This window comes from Coptis chinensis, chromosome 3 (genome assembly GCF_015680905.1).
Source record: "Coptis chinensis isolate HL-2020 chromosome 3, ASM1568090v1, whole genome shotgun sequence".
NCBI lineage: Eukaryota > Viridiplantae > Streptophyta > Magnoliopsida > Ranunculales > Ranunculaceae > Coptis > Coptis chinensis.
In genome coordinates, this window is record NC_141458.1 from 14,976,532 (window position 1) to 14,998,142 (window position 21,611).

The following is a 21,611-nucleotide window of genomic DNA, read 5'->3' on the forward strand; positions in this document are numbered from 1 at the left end:
TGACAAATATAACTCTGCTTTACATCACATTTAATTTAACTTGAATAGATTAATTTGAAACAAGCATATAGTTTGATTTTCGATTTCAAATCAATTTTGATAATTAGAATATCGATTTTAGGAAACTACCTTAATTGGCAGCGGCGGTGGTGGTGGTGGTAGTAGAGGTGATGATATTGGTCTTAATAGCACAGTGGTGGTGGTGGTAGTGGAAGTGGTGGATGTCTTAATAGTACGGTGGTGGTGGTGTACGGTGATAGTCTTAATAGTACAGTGGTGGTGGTGGTACGGTGGTGGTGGTAGTGGAGGTGATGATATTGGTCTTAATAGCACGGTGGTAGTGATGGTGGTGGTGGTGGTGGTGGTGGTGGTGGTAGTAGTAGAAGTGGTGGTGGTCTTAATAGCACGGTGGTGGTGGTGGTGATAGTCTTAATAGTACGGTGGTAGTGGTGGTGGAGGTGATGATGGTGGTGGTAATAGCGGCAATGGTGGTGGTGGTGGCTAGGGCAATGAAGTTATTTGGAGAAGAAGATAATGAAAAGGGAAGAAGAGAGAAATGAGGCTAGGGGTATATGGACGGGGGTGTTTGAGTCATTTTTCAAGTTATAAGACTTACAGAATTAAAGTAGATCCAATTTTGGTACTTATAGAATCGGAGCCTCTTATATATAAGACATTTCTAGTAGAATGCCTCTTATAAGAGGCAAAAAACAAACCAAAAAAATGTCAAAAATCACTGGGCCACATCTTATAAGAGGTTATAAGACATCAAGGCCTTATAAGAGGCAAAAACAAATGGCCCCTAGGTTTCACTTGGGGTTTGGATAGAGGGAGCTAACATATATAGGCTCTTGATCAGTATAATAATGAGAGAAACTTGATGTGCTTCTTCAACCTGCATCTCAGCAACTGTTGATTGTACGTGAGGATTTTGACGATACGCCGTTGAGCCATTGCTGCCATCTGTTAAGTCTACATTCATCAAATGAACATCCAAGTTCGATGTGGCACTCTTAGGAGTGGCATGACCATTTTTGTTTGTGACGTGGCTTGGAAGAAATTTGCTGGCAAGAAATTGGTCCCTAGGCCCATTTTCAGGTGAAAATCACTCTCAGAACTAGTGTTTTTTTAATCGCTCTCAAGGACAATTTTCGGGTGAAAATAACACGTAAGGACAAATAGCCCAGATTTGAAATAAATATTTTTTTATTTTACCATTTTTGTTGTTTTGGTACCAAATAGGTGAACATACTTCATACACTATGTTGATGCATGAACAATGATTGTTTATAACTCATATTAAGATATAAACAATAATTGCTCATACCCCAAATATGTATGAACAATGATTGTTCATACTTCAATATGTGTTCTTACTGATCATATATTATATATGTTGAAGTATGAACTTATGAACAGTGATTGTTCATACCCAAAATAGGTATGAATAGTGATTGTTCATCATAACTCATATTAAGGTATGAATTGTGATTGATTGTTCATACTACTCCAATAGGTGTTCCTACTGACCATACATTATGTTAAGGTATGAACAATGATTATTCATAGCTCATATTGATGTATGAACAGTGATTGTTTGAGGTATAGATAATGATTGGTCATACCCAAAATAGGTATGAACAATGAGTACGTGTTCATATGAGTAGTTATTGTTCATACCCCAAATAGGTATGAACAATGAGTATTCATATAACTAGTGATTGTTCATACTCATATTGAGGTATGAACAATGAGTGTTTGTTTATTTCCCAAATACCTATGAACAATGATTGTTTATATCCCAAATAGGTATAAACAATGAGTGTTCATATAAACCTCCCCCCCCCCCCCCTCAAATAAAAAAGGTATGAACAGTCATTGTTCATATAAGCTCATTTTGATGTATATGAATAGTGATTGTTCGAGGTATGAACAATGATTGTTCATACTCCAATAGGTGTGAACAATAATTGTTCATACTTCTTACTGACCACACATTATGTTGAGGTATGAACAATGATTGTACATGCCATATACACCGGGTCGGTTTGGTTGGGTCAGGCAATTTATTATTTCGCGTCAGGGGTATACTTGATATTTCATCTACCCGAGCCGTTTTTAATTTCGTTTCAAGGGTACATATACTTGACCTTTAATCTATCCGGTCCTTGTGAGTGATTAAAAAAAATTAGTTATGAGTGTTACTTTTCCCCCGATCTGTCCTGGAGAGTCATTAATACATTATCCCGCCCACTTGGGTTTGATTGTCTAGGCCTGAGAGCAAGGAACTAAATTTCGTTTTCAGTCACTCTTTCGGTTACCACAGAAAATGAAAATCTAGAAATTTTCAAGAAATTTTCAAGAAAAGTAAGAGAAAATATGTGAATACATTAACAAAAATAAAAAATATGGGCACCAACCATACTTTCAAATTTAAATGTCTATCCACCAAAAATGACCAAAATGGCATATAAGCAACTCCTTATCTCAAAATTAACAATCCTCTCAAATACACATATATTACATATTTCAATAATTAAATGTTTAGAAGACAAAAGGAAATCAAAATAGAGGGATTGGAGGGAGTATACACACTTACCAAGGTGAAGTGATGAGTCTCTCAAATATTTAGATAGCTAAGTAAATGTTTGAGAAAGATTAATAGGGCTTTAATGTTTAGTAACTAGTAAATACTAAATACTAAATTGACAAAACTAACCTCTATTTAAAATATTATTGCACTTGCTACCATTTTGAAATTTTCTCTAAATTTCATGAAACACTGCATAACAATGTATATAATGAACGATGGGGAGGGTCTTTATTTCTGCATATATTTTTTTTGCTCTTGAACTGTACGTTAAACTTAATTGCCAATGGATTTAAAAAGTATAGGTCCAAAAGTTAGTAATACATAATTTGCTGGCATCTCCATCTCTCAAATCAAAACATGTTAAACCAGAATAGTTAACTGGTGGGTTAATGGTGAGAATAAGAAGTGGTAAAAGAAACAGACGATTATTGTCTCTAACTACCCCCGTAACTGGAAGACTAAAGAGAGGTACTAATCAGACACTTCAGTGAATAGTAGGAGGGTTTGCTTCTACTTAAGCAGACCAAGGAGCTTACAAATTTGTTCTCTAAGCTAGACACATATAACTAAGTTTGCTGATACATCTTACAAATTTTTAACGACTCAACAACATGGTTGATAGTCCAAATCGGGGTTATCTAAGAACTCTTTTAAATTCGGTGTTGGGTTGTAATCTAAGCACTGAAATGCCTAGCTTTCACATCTCCCACCATTTTCTCTCATTTTGAGAGAGGACGACGCTTTTATTGCAAGATTTATTAGCTCTCTCTATGTTGTAGAGACGTAGTCAAAGTGTTTGATACTTAACTGCCAATAGGCTTTCATCTAGCTCTCAATGCAAATTGCTAGATTCTAAAACGTGTTTTTGTAAAGCATTGAAACAAGTTTTTGATGTATATGGACAATGCAACGTACATATTAGTTGATCCATCATCGCTTGAGGAGTAGCTGCTTACGAGTAGATGGTTGCAACATATCAACTATCATAGTGGAGGACAAGTCAGGGCGACTTACTTCTTTTTGTTATTGGTGTACTTTAATTCTTATATTGATGTAATATCCTATGTAGACTGAGTATGCCGCTGTGCCACAGATGCCATTGTAACTCCATTTTGGATGAATGATTAACAAACCAAATGAATAAGCTTTGGAGGTTATGTCCCATTCTTCCAATTCAATACATACGGTTGTATGTTACCTATTTACCTAAGATTTGTATATTGATTTCAGTTAATGACGTTGCAGAGATACTTTTGATGCACTAACATTTTATCTTTGTCATTTGCAACGTGCACTTGCTATGATTATAGCCTAAAAGTACGTGTGATTTGGAGATATACTTAAAAGTCTATTGCTTACGTAAATCAAATAGAATTTGAGTTCCCTTTAAATAAAATTTTAAACGGCTGCCAGTACGTATGCTCTGGCATAATGTGAATTGTAAGTATACTCACCCAAATTATGTTTACACTATTCAGTAAGTTTTATTTGATATCGGCGTGCAGAGCACGTGAATGTTGCTAGTATATATAACTGACGACCTCTCCCATCAAAAGTGTTCTTTAGGGGGAGATCACTCTCATGCATGAGTCCTATTTTATGGAATTTTGGATTAAAAAGTCAGACCTGCAAATGGTGTTAATCGTTCAACTTTTAAATATAATTCATTTCTGTGAGGTCTCAACGCATTATAACATGCAAGGTGCTTAAAATGGCCTTCTATTATAATTTGTTATAAGAAGCTAAAAGAGGGATAAATTGAACGTTACATGCGTAAAAGGAAGTAAAAAATAATTAGAACAAAAAACAATGTGACACTACTCCATTACCCAAACGTTGAAAGAAAATGAAAGTTATAACCTCATTGCAAAGAAGCACTGGTATGAAGCGCTACCAAGGACGCGTAAAGTCCATCCTTGATGTTAATTAAATAATCATGCTTTCCTTTCTCAGCGATAACCCCATTCTTAACAACTGCGATTACGTCTGCATTTTTAATTGTTGACAACCGGTGTGCTACCACAACAGTTGTTCGATTCACCATGACTCGATCCAAAGCATCTTGAACTACTCGTTCAGACTCTGCATCAAGTGCACTCGTTGCCTCATCTAGTAACAATATCTTTGGTGCTTTCAACATAGCACGTGCAATAGCCACACGTTGCTTCTGCCCTCCTGATAACTGGATTCCTCTCTCTCCAACTATTGTATCATACCCCTTCACATTTACAAGTGAATATATAGTCATCGTTAGAATGCACTTAACCAACATATAAACGCGTCATTCCAAATGCTTCCCCATGTTTTTTCTTGTATTTGTGTATTATTTAAACTATTCAAGCCATTGCCCATTGGATATGAGAGTTACTAATGGCGTGAGTGTTGGTGTGTGTCTGTGTGATGTATTTATTCTGTTAAAGTACTAATTAGCTCGTGATCTAGCTTATGCTGCTCCTACCTGTTGCAGCCCACTAATGAAATTGTGCACATTTGCAAGCTTAGCTGCAGCTAAGATTTCTGTCTCTGTGGCGTCTCCTTCCTTTCCGTACGCAATGTTGGCTCTAATCGTGTCATTGAACAATGCGGGTTCCTGGCTCACTAGACCCATCTGCTGCCTCAGCCACCTTAACTGAAGCTTCTGAATTTCAATGCCATCTAGTGTAATATGACCTGAATCGGGATCATAGAATCTCAGGAGCAATGAGATCACTGTCGATTTTCCACTGCCACTCTCTCCGACCAGAGCAACCGTCTGATAGATGACATTTAAAAGGGTGAACTAGAATTAGTTAATGGTGCCATGAAAAGAGACCGAGTTTTTGAACTACTTGTTTTAGGGTTTCCAGTGTGTTGGACAGAATTAACCTTATCTATGAGTTTTTCACGTGATTACCTTGCCGGAATGAATAGCCAAGCAAAGGTCTTTAAAAATTTGAATGTCGGGCCTTGCTAGGTACTTAAAACTGACATGTCGAAGCTCAATTTCTCCCTCCGTGTTTTGTAATGTAATTCCAGAGTCGTCACTTGAATCTATCTTTGACTTTTGATCGAGAATCCCGAATATAGAAGCAGTAGAACTCTTAGCTTTACTGGAATCAGGTGCAAGGGAGCTTGACTCTGAAATTCCTGTGGTTGCCATCGTAAGAGCAAGGAATACCTGTGAAGCAAGAAAGACGTAACAGATTAAATGACGAATAAATCAGGAGCCTTTGGTGCTTTGTGTGTGTTTATGTGTAAACTGCATTTGACTGCTTAATGATTTCTTCAAAATGTTTAAAATGAAAAGCTCGATAGAGGTAAATATATCTTGATGCATAATAATTCAATATAGATGGAAGGGAACGTACTCGGAAAACCTCCGTAAACGTTGTTTTTCCATCCTCAACTAAACGGCCACCAGCATAGAAACTGATTGCAAAGAAAGTGAACATCATGAAATTAGAAATCCCAAAACCAATTCCACTGACCAAACCTAGCCTTATTCCTGTCTTCATTGGGCCTTCACACTTCTTTTTGTACAATAGCATCACCTTCTCTTCAGAACAGAAAGAAGCCACTGTCCTTATACTCCCAACTGCATCATTAGCAACTTGACTTGCTTCCTCATACATCATCTGCAACATTAGATTACTTATCTTCACTAAGAAGTAATAACTAAGGATATGCATATGCTGAGAATAATTAGTTTTTGAGGTTAAACCATATATGTACCATTTCTTTCATAAAGGAAAAATATTTTTTATATGTTTATGAAAGTTGGCCTTAACCTTTTGGACTAGCTGAGTTCACAAAACAGGCATTGTCAAAGGAAGGAAAGATAATTTCTTCTTTTTGTATGATTTCTTTTAAAATATATACATTAAAAAGCATCGCCAATCCAAGGTTCCCATTTTTTGGAAACAAGATAGAATGATGACATTTAGTATAGATAATCGGCCCAGCTCTTAAACGGACTAGTCTGTTTACGGACATGTGTCTTGAACAGCTTATATAGTGTCGTGAACAGTTTATATAGTGTCTTGAACAACTTTTTAAATTTACACTTATTAACTTTTTAATTTATGCTTATATATGATACTATATAAGTTGTGCAAGACATTATATAAGCAGCGCAAGACACTATATAACATGTCCGTAAACGGACATCCGTTTAAGAGCCGGGCTGTATAGATAATACTCTACCAAATTCTGTCTACATCTTTCTTTACCTCAAAAACTTGAGACCAGGGTAAGAACAAACCTTTGCATCCGCACTGAACCCTTTCAAGAACTTCATTTGGACGTATCCATTCAGTACTATCAGCGGTAGCAAGGCAAGAATGATGAGAGCCAATGTCCAATTTGCTGTGAAAGCAATAACCAAGGCAGCAACTACTGAAGTTGCATTCTGAACAAGCAGAGCAAGTGCATCCCCAACCAAACTGCGCACAGTAGCTGCATCTGCAGAGAGCTTTGCACCAATTGCTCCGCCAGAATGTTCGGGCTCATCAAACCAATTGATCTCCATGTGAACCACCTTTTTGAAACACATAGAGCGAATCCGTTGTATTAATCTACAACCAGCCACAGAAAAGAAGTATGTTCGACCAGGTGATGCAATGAATGAAACCACACCAAGGGTGATAAACATCAATGCCCAAAACCTAGAATCCTTCTGAAGCTTTTGTTTTGGCTCAAAAAATGTTTTAATCACACTAGAAAGGAGTAAACCAAATACTGGAAATATGACTCCATTGACGACTGCGAATATGACACCAAGTAATAGTATAGGAATCTCCGGCTTATTCAAATAGGCAAGTCGACGAAGTGGAACTTCCTGTGGTTGTTCTATAGCTGCTGGCGGCGTGCATTCACTATCTGTTACCACAGTTTCCTCGATGTTTCCTATAGGTATCCCAAATGAGACTGAGAACGAGCGGCGGCTACTGTTCCCCCTCCCTGATGATGCCAGGCTTATCGATCGTCCAAATGAGTGTCGTTCACTGGGGTTTCTTGCTAACCCCACATTTTCTGCCTTTTCTTTGTCACATCTGTTTACTTCTTGTAAGCGTATAAGCTGGCAGTATGCACCATCAGGATCCTTTAGGAGCTCTAAGTGGGAACCTGGTCATATGTACAAGGATGCCACTTCTCATGCACGTTCCCAAATTAATAAGCAGGACTATTTTAAGTTCAACAAAGAGCAAAACAACCACACAACAAATTAAAGCTGCCCATATGGCATCAATCTACGAGCATCAATATAAGGGGTATGTAAATTTCTTACCTTTTTCAACGACCTTCCCTTGATGAACAACTGCAATCATATCAGCATTCTTAATTGTACTCAAACGATGGGCAACAATGACAGTAGTCCTGTTGACCATAATCCTGTCCAGGGCCTCCTGAACAACGTGCTCAGACTCTACATCAAGTGCACTCGTAGCTTCATCTAAAAGTAAAATCCGCGGGTCTTTCAGAATCGCTCTAGCTATGGCAAGCCTCTGTTTTTGCCCCCCAGAGAGCTGAGTCCCATGCTCACCCACCAAAGTGTCTAATCCCTGGATGAGAAATTTATTGCAATATTGCAGAATTCACATTATAATTTACTAAGGTAAGAATTAAGAGAAACAATACGGCGTTATTTTAGTTTTCAAATGTCATAGGAGGTATATAATAATGTTCAAAGGAGCACCTTTCCTATATTAAGATCTATGAGAAAAAGCATTATCAAACACAAAAGTAAGAGAAAACAACAACAATTTTTTTTTTTCACAGTGACAACAACAAACAGATAGCTTCCGGAAAATGTTAAATTCACACAAAACTTTACATCAAACACAAAACGATGGAAAAAAAGAAAATGAAAAAACCTGTGGCAGTTTGTCTATGAACTTCGCAGCATTAGCAAGCTCAGCTGCAGCTGTAATTTCTTCAATAGTTGCACCGTCCTTGCCATAGGCAATATTATCTTTAATACTTGAGGAAAATAGCACAGGTTCTTGGCCGACAAGACCAATTTTCTCTCTGATCCATCTCAGTTGAAACTCCCTGAGATTTATACCATCGATCAGAATTTCACCAGCTTGTGGATCATAAAATCTCTATTAGACTGATTACAGTTGACTTTCCGCTACCACTCTGTCCAACCAAAGCTGAAGTAGTGCCACTATGCATGGAAAGAGAAAATCCATCAAATATTGGCTCATCTGGTCTAGCTGGATAACTGAAGCAAACATCCCTTAACTCGATATCTCCAAGAATGTCATCCAATTTACATCCATTGGTGTCAGAAGAATCAATCTGTGGTTTCCTATTTATTGTCTCAAACATCTTATATGCTGCTGCTCGTCCAGAAGCAAATGCCCCCAAGCATGGAGATGCCTGCCCCAGGGACCTATAAAAATCAAGTACTACATGAAAATGATGTACAAGATCATCTTATTCAATTCTTCACAGTTACTATGTGTGATATTTTTGGGAACAGATATATTTTGATAAATAAGATAAGGATATTGTTGCCTTTATCCCTCACATGAGGAGGAAAGAATTTCAGCCTGCGCGGGAAAGCTTGAGCGCACCCTGCGCTCGGTTTTGGCTTGCTCGGAGCACCCTGTGCTCGACTTGTGCTTGCTCGAGGTGCACCCCGCGCTCGAGTCTATTTTCAGAAAAAGTCTAATTTTGTGGATGGCAAGTTTGCAATAAGAGTTAGAGTTTCAATAAGAGTTAGAGTTTTTGGCAAAACCTAACAACCCAGAAAACACACAAGAGGCACAAAAGTTAGAGAAAACTCAATTTCAAAAGCTATCAAAATTGAGAGATAACTTTTATAGAGAAATAACCCTATAAAAAGATGAGAATGATCTAGTAAGGTGAGAGACTGAAAAGGGAGATTGTAATCTTTTTTTCCACTTTATAAAGAACTAGCTCTTGTGAAAATATGCATCATTGGCTGAACTATGGTATATCTTTGTGTTGTGGTATGTTTTACATTATTACATGTTGTTAATAGTTGTTTAGCGAGTTGGGCATGTTAGTATAGGTTGTAATTGATATTTAGAATTTGTCTGGAGTTGAATTGAGTTCAAATACAAATTATCTGTGTAGTGGGAGAATCGATTGGTATTGGTATAAACCCCAACAGATATAATAACTCCGAAGCATATCTATAGGGACAGCAAAATTGATTATATCGTGTTGTGGGTTAATTGTTCTATGTAGAGTAATACAAGTTTGAAAAGATAACTTACAAGGAACCAGTCAGCACAGCAATAATAATGTTTATGACAACTCCACCATTATAGCCTTTTTCAATTATCATCTTTCCACCAAACCATACGGCCAAAGCATAAGTACAGAATACAATTAGCATAACTGCACCAAAACCTAAACCAGAAGCTAGGCCCTCGTGTACACCAGACTCGTAAGCCTTCTTTAGGTACTTTTCGTACTGAATAATAGCATGCTTCTCCCCAGTAAAGGATGCGACCTGAACACAACCTTAGGTTCAAGCAAACGACAAAAAAAAAAAAAAAACAAAAGACAGCTTGTTGCTGTTTGTCTAAATTATTTGTAAAACTCGTTATCAATAAAATTTTCACTTGTTTTAAAAAAAAAGCACCTAATTAATTATACATACTGATTAGGATGGATGCAGCAATTACGAAACTTTGTCCTTTGTCAGAAGAATACTATGGCGGTTGGAATTTTCAAAGTCTACATATGTGCTACAGTTAGCTAGCTATATATGGAGGGAAAGGAATTATAAGAGATTCAGAAACACTACTCAACACTGACTGTAAGGAGGTTAATTACTTGCAGAATTAACTATCAGTAGTAAATTAAGAACTTAGGGCAGTTGAAGGCACTGTTAGATAAGTTGGGGAATACTGTGACGGTGTGACCTATGTTACTAAAGAGCCAGTCCAATGTATATGGAAGAAGCCAGAGAGAGGAACAACCAAACTAAATTCTGATGGCTGCATGTTAGAGAATAGATGTGGCATAGGGGAAATCTTAAGAGATTCTGATGGCATGGTAGTATTATATTATACTAGAGCTGGTGGTCCAAGGTCTAATATATCAAGAACTTAAAGCTATCTTGGCTGGTCTGCAAGGATTCTAGAAGTTACAACTACTCGAAGTGCCTTCTGATTCTTTGAGGGTTGTAACCAAGAAAGAGCACCATGGCAGTGTGCCAACATTTCAGCTGCTATTCATGATCTCATTAGGCAATTTGTTAGTGTTAAAGTACTACAAGTATATAGAGAAGCTAATAGAGCTGCTGATCATCTTTCTTCTCTAGAAAATGATCATGAACTTGCATTGAGTATTTTGTACCCTCCTCTGTCTTCAACTTGAGGAGAACAGAAAGGGAACTATTTATTTGAGAACTTAATGCAGGTGGTGCCTTAACCAAAAAACATATATACATGCTTGAAACTTGGAATAACGGTTACATACAGTCCTGATTGAGCCGACTGTCTGATCTACAACAATCCCTGCTTGGGAATAAGCAGCTTGTCCACGAGATGCCATCTTAGATACAACAATAGCCATGAGTGCACCAGAGATCACAAGAAGAGGTATAGAGCTCAACAGCACAAGGGTAAGGAGCCACCCTTTGGTAAATGCTATTGTAAAACCACCTGTGAATGTTGAAAAAAGTTGTATGAACTTCCCAACCTGAGAAATTCAGAAATAAACATGTTATTCATTAATCGTTGAGTTTTCAACTACAAAAATAAGTTGATAAACTGATAAAACTATTTCAACAGAGGTTGCCGTGATACCTTCTCACCCATTGAGTCTTGAATAAGAACAGTGTCACCTGCCATCCTCCCAACTACTTCACCCGTGTTTGTTTCTTTATCGAAGAAAGCAACATCTTGCCTCAGTATAGCTTTCAAGTATAAACTCCGTATTCTTGCAGCTTGTCTCTCCCCTGTCACCATCCAGCATGACACCTCTGGCAAAGATAAACACTGATATCCTTAAGACCTTAGTATCAATGGTTTAATATTTCTGCGCACTGCGCAATGTAATTTAAATCAAGAATGGGAACCTGAAATGATGTACTTACGCAACAGTGATGCAACACCAGAACCAGCGGCCAAATAAACAAATTTCAAAGCTATCTGAAGTCAAAACCGAAGAATATATAAGTTCTCTACCTGGCAATATATAAACAGTTCAACGGTATTGGATTTTGCAGTAGACAAGATTCTGTGTACTCTGATTGAAATTAAGGTATAAACCTCAAGAGGATTAGTTTTAGTTTCTGCAGTGGAACGAACTTTACCTTGGAAACTTCATGAGCTGTATTCTTGCTGTTTGCATTTTCTCCAAATGCGTTAATTAGATCTCCAAAAAGAATGGTCATAATAGGCATACACACTCCATTTCCAACAGATGCAATTGTCCCGATGATCATGAGCAGAACATCGTTCGAGTCTGCGAAGGAGAATAGCCTGTAATATGGAACAGTACCAACACTCTCTTCTCCCTTGCTGTTTTCTGAATCTTGCTGGTCATCTTTCTTTCCTGAGGTTTCATTTGCCACTTCTATAGGCGAGTGACTCGTTGATGCAGTGGCCTGGTAATTATTTAAATTACCCTCCAAGCCGATTTCCTCAGCCATCTTTCGTCCTCCAAGGTCCGATATTCTTTTCTCCTACGCTCCTAGCCAGGCTTATAGAGTTTTAAAAAAACACACATACACACACACGTTACAAGTAAAGCAGAATAAGTACAAGCAAGGGGGGTGTATATAAAGACAGAACAAGGCTACATTCTGTTGTGTGTATCTAAGGGACCTAATCAAACTGATTGTTTGGTTATGATTGCTAAAAGCTTACTGTAATTACAAAGTTATGCAAGACAGGGAAGATGAGTTTTAGAGATTTTGTACTTTGTGAGCATAAACATCTTATACCTTTTTCTTTATGGAGATGTGATTTGTCAACCTTGTCTGTAACCAGCAAAGTTGCTTACTGGTGAACAAAAAACTTATAATTAACTTATATAAGGTGGACTACAATATAATGGCTGTTATATTGAGGTCTTTCACCTCATTGTATTATACGTCAATAGAAGTTTCTTGTTTTCATTTTCAGAGTCAAATATCATGGAACTCATTATCAAAAAATAAAACACATCATGGAACTCGTGAATATGCATAGTACTACTTGTTAATAATTTAATAAACGTAGCTAGTTGCCTAGTACTACTTGCACACCAATAGAATAATTGAAGTGGAAGCATCAACAGATTGCGTAGGATTTGAACACTGGACTACTCCGGGTGTCTTTGGAATTGATTGCAAGAAGATTTCCTTGGCATTTAAAAACTACAAGTGATTTTTCTTAGCGAAACACGTACTGAGACGTGCAGTGCCATGTGCGGGAATTTAAAAAATGTTTTAAGTAGATTAGTCAGATTTCGAGGTGTTGGAAGATTCCTGAACTACTGGGCGCTGTTCATTACTTTAGTAGGGTAGACCAACTGAAGAAATACGCTAACATACGTGGTTAGAGAGATGAATGTGACTGTTCTATGAGGCATACTAAATTGAGATTTGTTCTCGTAACGTGCAATGTTGTTATAAATTTCTTACTATTGATCCTCGCACTCTCGACTTAATCAAATTAGATTGCCGCTCCCAAAGGATATTAGACTATCTCAATATTAGAATATGTCTTATATGGAAAGTCACACGTTTCTATAAGTGTGGACATTCATATTTAGTAGTTTTCATTATCATTTTTTGGGTTACTTCACATACAAGTTATATTAGTATAAATACGTAACTCTTGGTAGATAACAATAATCAATCTATCACTCTAACCCTAATCAATCTCTCTCCCTCTCTCTCAATCAATCTATATTATTCTCCATTGTTCTTTTTCTTGGTTTCTCTCAATATATCAATGTCACAACTCTCCTAGTATCACCACTAACATGTAATTTAACATGGTATTAGAGCGTCAGGTTCAAATCAAATCAAAGTTTAGTGGTCTTGGTTTCTCTCAATATATCAATGCCACAACTCTCCTAGTATCACCACTAACATGTAATTTAACATGGTATCAGAGCGTCAGGTTCAAATCAAATCAAAGTTTAGTGGTATGTTAGGAGAGGAATCTCTCAAAATCAATATCTATCAAAAAATCAATTTTTTTTTTCAATTTTTAAAATTCAATTCAAGTCAAGTTTCAATCTTTCTCACAAAAAGAAGTTTTTCTATCTCGATTCAAGTTTCAATCTTTCGCTGGATGGATTTACTGTTCACCGACACTATTTACTGGTGTTGTTCATCGTCACTGTTCACGGGTACTATTCATCGTCACTGTCCGCCGGTACTATTCATTGCCATGTTCAAGGCACTTTTCAAGGTTCTACAATCTCTCGTCTCATTATTCTCCATGGTTCGAAGTCAATATTCAAGTTCCGCAATCTCTCTGACTTCGTAATCTCTCCGCTTTAATCGGTTATATAGAGTCGACGCCTCAAGATTGCCTTCATCATCCGCGCAGCTTCTCTCTCTCAGATCACACACTCGCTATAGGCACGCCCACGCTCAAGATTGCCTTCATCAAGGCGCACACGTGCCCTCCTCTCTGTATCTCGCACTAGCTGTTCAGTTTTGTTGCATGGGCTTACACGCCGATTTTAGCCTTGCTTCAAGGCTTGCCTTTGTCTAAACATATCAGTCCAGCCAGATTCTTCAAAAGTTTCTCCTCGTCTCAACTAATATGATTTGGTAGAATTCCTGATTATTGGTTGGCTGATAAGTTCTTTCGTTTATAAGGGTTTGACTCCCTTTCATGTCATGGTTCTGAGTTTTATGGTGTTTCACCGAATTTCTATTTTTCGCCTTCTTATTGAGGAGCTTCTCATATGTTGCTGTCGTTGATGGTTCACCTTTTCAGGTTTTGATTCCTTTTATGTCGCAGTGGTGCCAGGTACTCAGTATTAATCTCTCAGGTTGCAGTCACATCATCACTGCCCTATTCAGTTTTCATCAATCTCTCAGGTTGCAGCTACATCATCACTATACTATTCAAATTCATCTCTCAGGTTGCAGTCATCACACAGGTGTTCTGTTTCCAGTTTGTACCTGTGGTATAAATTCAATTTTCAGGTTAGGCCATTGTTTACACCGACAATTTCACTTTTCAGAACGTCTCGTCTCAATAGTTGTTTGAGTTCTTCAACTAAAGGTAGTTCTATGCGAAAGAGGGAGCTGTATTCTTATCTTTTCTTTATGTCATTCAAACTGTAATTTGCAAGTTTGCGGCATTACAACTTGAGGGGGAGTATTAGAATATGTCTTATATGGAAAGTCTCACGTTTCTATAAGTGTGGACATCTATATCTAGTAGTTTCCATTCTCATGTTTTGGGTTACTTCACACCCAAGCTAAGTTAGTATAAATATGTAACTCTGGGTAGAGAACAATAATCAATCTATCACTCTAACCCTAATCAATCTCTCTCTCAATCAATCAATCTATATTATTCTCCATTGTTCTTCTTCTTGGTTTCTCTCAATATATCAATGTCACAACTCTCCTAGTATCACCACTAACATACAATTTAACAAAGGAGATGCCGAAGATTTTCTAAGGGACATGCAATTTTTTGGAAATCTTTCCTTTTAGAATGTCTCTACAGAATTAAAAGCCCTTTATGTCATGGGTTGGGCCCCGATTTTTACGACGCTATACGATCGTGTCCCCGCGACGCTCACACTTAACAATCACACCGGGCGAATTTAACGACGGTGCACGGTCACATATCTTTTGAAAAGCCCTTCTTTTGTCCAGTTCTCCTCGTTACCAAAGTCAGATATGAAAGATGATTGACGACACTTTGGGGTTTCACCAATCGACGAGGAGGATTAAAGTTTGATTTTGTAATGCGTGTCTAAAAAGAAAATTATGATGCTTCCTTATGGTACGAGATTGATCCCAATGCCTATTCATTCGATGACGACGTAACTACTTGTGTTTCTAGGATGCCAACATTTTCTCAACAAGGTTTTCCCGCGATACATATGCCTATGTAGTCTTAGACACGAAAAATATATATCATAGGTGGTTATGAAAGTATGTTCTCAGAAAACACCTTCTCAGTTACTAAATTTATTCAAGACGCGTTCCGCCTTCAAATTTTTCGTGATAATGATACTCACTTCCCTGAATGTGGTTGGAGAATGGGTGTTCCAATGATTGGTGGAAAAGTGTAGAGAAAAAGAGTTGTTTGCGTTTTTTCTTGTAAGGCGCGACTCGCGTCCTAGTTGGCTTGGAGCACAGCGCGACATGTGCTCCCTTGGAGGATTTGTACTTAGCCAAATTTTGGGTTGAGTGAAAGAAAAGTTACTGGACTTTTGTGTACAAATTTTATTAAGCGCGAGAGCGCGCTCACCTAAGCCTAAGACAAGGCGCAACTGACGCTCGGACCCCTTCACAGACACATCAATTTTTTTTTGGTTCAGTATAAAAACAAAAGTTAGGTTTTCTATTCAACTTAACCTAATCAATACTAGAACAGAGACAGACATTGAAGAGTGCATTCTAAGTGAGTGTTTGAGTGTTCATTCTTTATAAGTGAATTGAGAGCTCTTGTAATCTGTTACTTTGTGCATCTAGTAAAGCTTGGATCTCACCGGTGGACGTAGGCACATTGCCGAACAACGTTATATCTGTGTCTTGTGGTTTGTTCTTTTTTACATTAGTCTCTTTACTTTATATGCTTATTAGTTTATATTGAGAAGTGTTGGGATAGTACTTGGAGGGTGTTGAAGTCTTGTCTTGTAAGAAGAATCAATCCTTGGGTAGAGTTGATTCTTTCCTGGAGTGGATAACATTGTTTCCGCTTTAGTTATTCATAACAATTGGTATCAGAGCAGAGTTTAAGACATTTCGAGTTTGAGTATGTGAACTCAAAAAATTTATGGAGACAAGGTGTTTGATAAAATTCCTAAGTGAACATTTTTTTTTTTGTTATTGTATGTGACTTGAAAAAATAGCTCCCAGGATGTCAAATGTTAGGTCTGAAGTAGAGAAATTTAATGGAAAGAATAACTTTGGGATTTGACAAGTCTAAGTAAAGGACATCCTCATCCAACAAGGTTTGCACAAAACTTTAAAGGAGATTAAATCAAAGACGGCAAATACAAGTGATGATGATTGGGAAGAGTTCGATCTACAGGCTTGTTCATCAATCCGGTTGTGTCTTGTTAATGAGGTCATGTATAATATGATGGGAGAAAGTACCGCCACCGGTATTTGGCTAAAGCTAGAATCTATGTATATGACCAAGAGCATGACGAACAAGATGTACCTTAAGAAATGTCTTTATCGGTATATGATGGTGGATGGTTCAACGATGCAAGAGCACGTTAATGAGTTCCGTCGACGCCTCGCAGATTATTTGAATGTTGGCATGAAGATGGATGATAAGGATCAAGCGGCATGTTTAATATTCTCTTTGCCTGAGAGCTATGAGCATCTAATAACTACATTTATAAATAGAAAAGATGTTGATCTTGATGAAGTTCAAAGTGTACTTCTTTCTTATGAGTTGATGAAGAAGACACGAGTTGAGAATAACATTGATGCAGGACAAAGGCTAGTGGCAAGAGGAAGGTCGTATGAAAAGGCATCTACAAGCAATGAGAGGTCTAGGTCCAAGTCAAAGAAGTCGCTGAAACATGTGAAGTGCTACAATTGCGATGAAAAGAGACATTGCGCAAGTAATTGTCCTCACCCGAAGAAAGATAACAAGAAAAATGGTAAGAAGAAAGGTAAGGCTAATGTTGAGGCAAGTTTTGCTTCAGGCTCTGAAGTGAAAGATGTAAGTCTTTGTGTGTGTCACAAGACTATATGGCGGATCGGTAGATCCTTGATTCCGGGTGTTCCTACCATATGTGCCCAAATAGAAAGTGGTTTGCTTCCTATGAGAGCATCGATGGCGGTTCTGTTTTGATGGGTAATAACCATGCGTGCAAGACGGTTGGGATTGGAACTATACAGATTAAAATGCATGATGGTGTTGTGAGGACTTTAAATGATGTAAGACATGTTTCTAAGCTAAAGAAAAATCTTATTTCTCTTGGTACCTTGGATTCCAAAGGCCACAAGTTTGTGGGGGAAAGGTGGAGTCCTAGAGATTGTTAGTGGCTCTTTAGTTGTTATGAAGGGTCAAAGACATGAAACATTGTATACTTTGATGGGTAGTATGGTGATTGGAAATATAGCAGTTGGTACATGTAGTGATGATTCTGAGTGCACTAAGATGTGACATATGCATTTAGGGCATATGAGTGAACAGGGTTTACCTGAGTTGTGCAAGCGAGAGTTCTTGAAGGACTTGAATAAGCCAAGTATGGGGTTCTGTGAGCATTATGTCTATGGGAAGCAGTGTAAAGTCAAGTTCAGTTCAAGCAAGCATATGACAACATGCATCCTTGATTATGTGCATACAGATGTTTGGGGACCCTCCATAGTGGGTTCAAAAGGAGGTAACCGTTATTATGTCTCATTCATTGATGATCATACTCGCTATGTATGGGTGTATATGATGAAAATAAAAGATGAAGTATTTGAGATATTTAAGAAGTAGAATGCAAGAGTTGAGAATCGCACAGATAGGAAGGTGAAGACTTTAAGGTCTGACAATGGTACTGAATATACCTATGGGCCTTTCCAAGAGTTTTGTGTGCAACAGGGAATTGCCAGACACTGGACAGTTAGGGGCACGCCTCAGCAGAATGGAATGGCAGAGAGGATGAATAGAACCTTGCTTGAAAGAGTGAGATGTTTGTTATCTAATGTTAGTCTAGGCAAAGAGTATTGGGCAGATGTAGTGTCCATGACGTGTTACCTGTATAATAGGTCACCAGTTCCAGCTATAGATTGCAAGACACCTTATAAGGTGTGGTCAAGTAACCCAGCTGATTATAGTATTTTGCGAGTGTTTGGATCGACTGCTTACTACCATGTTAAGGAAAACAAGCTAGATCCTAGAGCTAAGAAGGCAATATTCTTGGGCTTCACAAATTTGGTAAAGGGATACAGATTGTGGTGTCTAGAAGACCACAAGTTTCTAGTCAGTAGAGATGTTACCTTTGATGAGACTTCCGTGTTATTTTTCAGTAAATTGGAAAAAGTTTGGCAGAATGGTGAGTCTATAAAAGTTCAAGCTACTGAGCTTGAGTTGTCTGATGCAGTAGATGACTGGTTAGTTCATAATGAGGTACCAGATCATGGAACCCCGCAGCAATAGGAAGAAGAGTATGAGCATCCGCAACTTGTAGTGGCTGCTGACCCTAGGCCAAAGAAACAAGTTAAGGAAGTACACAAGTATGGGCACGATAAGCCGGTGAAACATTATGGTCAGGTGGATTTAGTGGCATATGCACTGAACATTGAAGATGATGAGCCAAATAGCTTCACGGAAACTGTTAGAGATGCTCATTACAGAGATTGATTGGTTGTTATGCAGAAAGAGATAGAATCTCTTGATAAAAATCACACATGGGACCTTGTCTTATTGCCACAGGGCAAGAGGACTATCGGCAGTAAATGGGTGTTCAGAAAGAAAGAGGTCCTTCTTGTGTTTGACAATACTGGGTACAAGGCAATTAAGAGTGGTAGCAAAGGGTTTCTCATAGTGGTGTCAAATGTGCCGGGCCGGGCTAGCCCGACCCTCAAACAATGAAGCCCTCATACTTTGAGAGCCGGGCCAGCCCTACCCTTATTTACCTCGAGGGCCGGGTCGGGTTGGGCCAATGCTTAAATCTCGAAGCCTTTACCCGCCCCTCAACCCTCTCGAGAGGGCTTAAAAGGCCGGGCTTGAGGTCCAAACATGAGGGCCGGATATTATATTATACATTTGATTTACAAAATAAATTTAGAAACATTAGTTAAAAATGATAAAATCGAATGCACTTCACAATTAAACCTTCAAACTTCTAAAAAAACTTGTTAAAGTTGTATTAGTCAATTAAGATCAGTTAAATTCATTTCATAAAATATTATAATGAAATTATAAGGTTGGCAAACTTAATAGATAACGTTCTTTTAAGTGATTTTTAACATATTAATGCTAAAATGAAATATATTGTAAAAAATTTATTAAAATATATGTAATAAATGTTGAGGGCCTAATGAGGGCCGGGCTTAAGGGAGGGCTTAAGTTTCAAAGTCTAGGCCCTTACCCTCCCCTTAAAGGCTTGAGGGCCAAGTAGGCCCAGCCCACGAATGTGTGAAGGCCTCATTTTGAGGGCTTTTTCGGCCCATGGGTCAGGGCGGGCGGGCTGAGGGTTTGAGGGCCATTTTGACACCCCTAGTTTCTCATAGAAGGAAGGAGTCGACTACAATGAGGTATCTTCCCCGGTAGTCAAACATACTTCCATTCGTGTGTTATTAAGTTTAGTTGCTCACTTCGACTTGGAGTTAGAGCAACTTGATGTGAAAACTGCTTTCTTGCATGGGGACTTGGAGGAAGAGATCTGTATGAGACAACCTGAAGGTTTTGTTATTGCTAAGAAAGAAGATCATGTGTGCAAGTTAAATCGGTCATTGTATGCTTTAAAGCAATCGCTAAGGCAATGGTACAAGCGTTTTGACACGTTCATGATGTAACATGAGTATACCCGAAGTAAGTATGACTGTTGTGTTTACTTTCGTAGGCTTTGTGGTAATGACTTCATCTATCTCTTGCTTTATGTGGATGACATACTTATTGTTTCCAAAAACATGGTGGAGATAGACAAGTTGAAATTTCAACTTAGCTATGAGTTTGAGATGAAGGACTTGGGTGGAGCCAATAAGATATTGTGCATGGAGATTGACAGAGATAGGAAGAAGCAACGGCTAGTTGTATCTCAGAAGAAATACTTTAAGAAAGTAATTTCTCGATTTGGTATAGAGAATGCAAAGTCAGTTTCTACTCCTTTGGCTGGGCATTTTAGGCTTTTAGCTAAGTTCTCTCCTAGTTCGGTGGAGGAACAAAAGCATATGGCTCATGTTCCTTATGCTAGTGCAGTGGCTAGTTTGATATATGCTATGATATGCACACGCCCGAACATTTCACAGGCAATCAGTGTTGTAAGCAGGTATATAGCAAATCCTGGTAAGCAACATTGGGAGGCAGTGAAATGGGTATTTAAATACTTGAAGGGTACCTTGGATGTGGGATTAATTTATGGTAGAAGTACTTGTTATGTTAGTGGTTATGTGGATTCAGATTATGCAGGTGATCTAGATAGATGACAATCGACTACTGATTATGTTTTTATGATGCATCGTGCACCGGTTAGTTGGAAGTCTATGCTACAGGCTATAATTGCTCTATATACTACAGAGGTAGAGTATATGGCAGTGGCAGAGGCAGTGAAAGAGACACTATGGCTTCGAGGTCTTCTAGATGATATGGGTATTGAGCATAACAGTGTTGCTTTATATTGTGATAGTCAGAGTGCTATTCATTTGGCGAAAAACCAGGTTCATCATGCTCGGACCAAGCATATTGATATCCGTTATCATTTTGTGCGGGATGTAGTTGAGGATTGTGATGTAGCACTTGAGAAAGTGGGCACCCATGACAATCCTACTGATATACTGACGAAGGTTGTCACCGGAATTAAGTTCCAACATTGTTTGGACTTGCCCCAAATCCTACATGTTTGATTAAAGCCCTTTGTGGGCATGGCCCTTTGGGGAAGTTGACGGCGAGTTTGGGATATGATTTGAAGACTAGTGCTTCTTGATGGATGTGTTCGGCTTGGTTTTATGTGTTAAAACCTCACCGAGGTGGAGAATGTAGAGAAAAAGGGTTGTTTGCGTTTTTTCTTGTAAGGCGCAACTCGCGCCTTAGTTGGCTTGGAGCACAGCGTGACACGCGCTCCCTTGGAGGATTTGTAGTTAGCCAAATTTTGGGTCAAGCGAAAGAAAAGTTACTACACTTTTGTGTACAAATTTTATTAGGTGCGCCAACACCCGGCCTCCTAAGGCAAAGCGCCACTTCGGCCT

General features: G+C 38.3%; 1 pseudogene across 1 annotated transcript; it reads right to left on the reverse strand.

Moving 5' to 3' along the window:
- Positions 1-4,347: 4,347 nt before the first annotated feature.
- Positions 4,348-12,352, reverse strand: LOC147508144 (ABC transporter B family member 4-like; annotated as a pseudogene). The gene is made up of 12 exons (XR_015217924.1): positions 11,874-12,352; positions 11,655-11,709; positions 11,365-11,540; positions 11,036-11,257; positions 9,823-10,061; positions 8,446-8,969; positions 7,860-8,133; positions 6,834-7,696; positions 5,941-6,207; positions 5,487-5,750; positions 5,052-5,345; positions 4,348-4,811 (listed from the first exon to the last, which is right to left on the reverse strand). The product of XR_015217924.1 is annotated as an ABC transporter B family member 4-like (transcript).
- Between the last annotated feature and the right edge of the window lie 9,259 nt (positions 12,353-21,611).